Source organism: Zea mays, chromosome 1, assembly GCF_902167145.1.
Source record: "Zea mays cultivar B73 chromosome 1, Zm-B73-REFERENCE-NAM-5.0, whole genome shotgun sequence".
Classification (NCBI taxonomy): Eukaryota; Viridiplantae; Streptophyta; class Magnoliopsida; order Poales; family Poaceae; genus Zea; species Zea mays.
Genome location: NC_050096.1, coordinates 120,790,300 through 120,794,566, shown reverse-complemented (window position 1 = coordinate 120,794,566; position 4,267 = coordinate 120,790,300). Strand labels below are relative to the sequence as shown.

Here is a 4,267-nt window from a genome sequence, read left to right as displayed (position 1 = left end):
CCGAAATGCTCGAGAGGGCGTTCTTTTTAAAATTATAAAATGTTTTGGTTTTCTTAAATACAGGTACGTGTTCGTGCGTTACCACGAGTTAGAGGAGCATAGAGAGCAACGCTTAGGCTATAAATATAATTTTTGTTTATTTGGAAACAATAAGATACATATTGTTTGGTGGTTAATCCTAAATTTGTGGATCAGAGGATTGTAGGTTCGAGTGTTCGTTCTACACTGTTTTTGCCACGAGACGGGGAGCGTGGGAAGCGACATCTAGGCTACAAATATATTTTTTGTTTATTTGTAAACACTAAGGTACGTATGGTTTAGTGGTTAGCCCTAAATTTATATAGCAGAGGGGTGTGGGTTCGAGTGCTAGTTTTGCACTATATTTTGTGGGCACCGGGTGTAGGGAGGGTGAAGCTGTGGTAGCACCCGGCGCCCATATTAGGTCCTTAATAGATAGTAGAGATAGAGACTAGTTGTATGCTCGTGGCTACATAATTATAAGATATATTGAGATGCAGAAGCATTAATTATCATTTTATGCTCTTGTTAGTATCTTTTAAAGGTTAAGAATGTTTACCTTAGAGCATATATATATAACTCTAACATCATTGCACGGTATTTTAAGTGGAAGATACACATGATGGTATATACCATAGGGTGTATTTATACCCTATTTCTTAATAAATGATTCACGTTTACTTTCATTAAACAATGTTTGATCTAGTGTACACAAGAACTTTCACATGTGACTTTGATCCATATCGACTTCTACTGCTACAGTATTTTTGTCTCTATAAATTATAGTTGTAGCAGTTCAAACAACTGGTTTAATCCGAAGCGACAGCCCTAGTATACAAACATATGTTGTAAATATAAAATTTAGATAAAACATAATATTGATACCATTCATGCAAACGGTTGACGTCATGATTTTATATTTTTTTACTTAATGACAAAGACAAACATAAACGACAGGTAAAAACTAGAGATGACAATGATGATCCGATCCCCGATTCTTCGTAGTGAATGTCTTCATTAGGAGACTGATGTGGGGTTAATTTGATCCCCACAGGGATCTAAACAGTACAAAATCATTATCGGTCGAAAATAGCAGGTTCGGGCATGGTCAACCAATACCCATCCCCGATACCCATCTACTCGCCCCGTTAAAACCATTCTGTTTGCAGGTCATCGGTGATCGGTCCACAGTCCACTCCACTCCATCCGACCATCCATGGCTACGTGTGTGCATTGGGCTTGAGATTTGGAGTATTGGGCTTGGTCGCTTGGGCTGTACGCTTGTACCGCTGACTGCTGTAGAGGAGAGAACATAGAGGAGTGCTGAACCCTAGCCGCACACGCGAGACGCGACTAGTGTTGCAGCCGCCACAGCCCACAGGCCCGCAACGGCAGTGCGTTATGCGCCACACCCAGTCACCCCTGCCACCGGAAGGCAAAGAATTGTCATTATGGAACAAGAGAGATGTGGTTTCGATAAAATAGAGGCGTTGACGATGGTTTCTATGTTTTAGAGATGCAACCGTCAGACAAACTCCAAAATGGATATGAGACAGTCAATTGGGGTCCTTTCACCATTACTGTCGCCATGCTTAGACGTCGTCTTCTTCTCTCCTTCGCGGCTTGAAGTGTTCTCAGGGCTGGACATCTCTTGCGTCTCCTCTTGCGGCGGTGAGTTCTCGTCGTCCTCCATACCCATACATCTCTCTTGAAAGGGAATTAGGCTTACACCTATTTTCCTAATTGATTTTGGTGGTTGAATTGCCCAACACAAATAATTGGACTAACCAGTTTGCTCTAGTCTATAAGTTATACAGGTGCCAAAGGTTCACACTTAGCCAATAAAAAGACCAAGAAATGGGTTCAACAAAGAGAGCAAGGGATAACCGAAGGCTGCCCTAGTCTGGCGCACCGGACTGTCCGGTGTGCCACCGGACAGTGTCCGGTGCACCAGGGAACTCCAAGTCAAAATCTTCACATTTGGGAAAACTCAGAGGCGCTCCGCTATAATTCACCGGACTGTCCGGTGCTCCAAGGAAGAGCGACTCTGAACTCGCCAGCTTCGGGAATCCGCTCCGCTATAATTCACCGGACATGTCCGGTGCACACCGGACTGTCCGGTGAGCCAGCGGAGCAACGACTACTTCGCGCCAACGGTCACCTGCAGAAGCAATTAATGCGCGCCAGAGCGCGCAGAAGTCAGGCACGCGCGAAGTGGCACACCGAACACTCTACAGTACATGTCCGGTGTGCCACCGGACATCCAGGCGGGCCCAACAGTCAGAGCTCCAACGGTCGGAACCCAACGTCCTGGTGACGTGGCTGGCGCACCGGACACTGTCCGGTGGCGCACCGGACTGTCCGGTGCGCCATGCGACAGCAGCCTCCACCAAACGGCTAGTTTGGTGGTTGGGGCTATAAATACCCTCAACCACCCCACATTCAAGTCATCCAAGTTTTCCACCTTCCAACTACTTACAAGAGCTCTAGTATTCAATTCTAGACACACCCAAGTGATCAAATCCTCTCCCAATTCCGCAAAAGCTTTTGTGACTAGTGAGAGTGATTTGTCGTGTTCTTTTGAGCTCTTGCGCTTGGATTGCTTTCTTCTTTCTCATTCTTTCTTGAGATCAATACTCACTTGTAACCGAGGCAAGAGACACCAATTGTGTGGTGGTCCTTGCGGGGAAGTTTTGTTCCCGGTTGATTTGAGAAGAGAAAGCTCACTCGGTCAGAGGGACAGTTTGAGAGAGGGAAGGGGTTGAAAAAGACCCGGCCTTTGTGGCCTCCTCAACGGGGAGTAGGTTTGCGAGAACCGAACCTCGGTAAAACAAATCCGCGTGTCACACTCTTTATTCGCTTGCGATTTGTTTTGCACCCTCTCTCGCGGACTCGATTATATTTCTAACGCTAACCCGGCTTGTAGTTGTGATTAACTTTGTAAATTTCAGTTTCGCCCTATTCACCCCCCTCTAGGCGACTTTCAATTGGTATTAGAGCCCGGTGCTTCATTAGAGCCTAACCGCTCGAAGTGATGTCGGGAGATCACGCCAAGAGGGAGATGGAGACCGGCGACAAGCCCATCGGCGACAAGCCCACTACAAGTCATGGGAAGGCTTCATCGGAAGAGTCCCGCAACAAAAAGAAAGGGAAGGAAAAGAAATCCTCTTCCCACAAGTCGCATCGGAGTGGCGACAAGAAAAATAAGATGAGGAATGTGGTCTACTACGAGACCGATACGTCATCGCCTTCCACCTCCGGCTCCGACGCGCCCTCCGTAACTTCTAAGCGCCATGAGCGCAAGAAGTTTAGTAAGATCCCCTTACACTATCCTCGCACTTCTAGACATACTCCATTACTTTCCGTTCCATTAGGCAAACCGCCAACTTTTGACGGTGAAGATTATGCTAGGTGGAGTGATTTGATGAAATTCCACCTAACCTCACTCCACAAAAGTATATGGAATGTTGTTGAGTTTGGAGCACAGGTACCATCCGTAGGGGATGAGGATTATGATGAGGACGAGGTGGCCTAAATCGAGCACTTCAACTCCCAAGCCACAACTATACTCCTCGCCTCTCTAAGTCGAGAGGAGTATAACAAGGTGCAAGGATTAAAGAGCGCCAAGGAAGTTTGGGACGTGCTCAAGACCGCGCACGAAGGAGATGAGCTAACCAAGATCACCAAGCGGGAGACGATCGAGGGGGAGCTCGGTCGCTTTCGTCTTCGCCAAGGGGAGGAGCCATAAGACATGTACAACCGGCTCAAAACCTTGGTGAATCAAGTGCGCAACCTCGGGAGCAAAAAATGGGATGACCACGAAATGGTTAAGGTTATTCTAAGATCACTTATTTTCCTTAACCCTACTCAAGTCCAATTAATTTGTGGCAATCCAAGATATACACTAATGACTCCCGAGGAAATAATCGGGAATTTTGTGAGCTTTGAATTTATGATCAAAGGCTCAAGGAAGATCAACGAGCTTGATGGTCCCTCCACGTCCGAAGCTCAACCGGTCGCATTCAAAGCGACAGAGGAGAAGAAGGAGGAGTCTACACCGAGTAGAACACCCATCGACGCCTCCAAGCTCGACAACGAGGAAATGGCGCTTGTCATCAAAAGCTTTCGCCAAATCCTCAAGTAAAGGAGGGGGAAAGACTACAAGCACCGCTCCAAGAAGGTTTGCTACAAGTGTGGTTAGCCCGGTCATTTTATAGCAAAATGTCCTATTTCTAGTGACAGTGACAAG

At 46.6% G+C, this 4,267-nt stretch overlaps 1 long non-coding RNA gene across 1 annotated transcript in view; it reads left to right on the top strand.

Annotated features, from left to right (window-relative positions):
* The window catches only part of LOC103638248 (uncharacterized), a 65,385-nt gene that overhangs the window by 22,835 nt on the left and 38,283 nt on the right, over nucleotides 1–4,267 (top strand). The gene's annotated exons all lie outside the window — the stretch shown is intronic.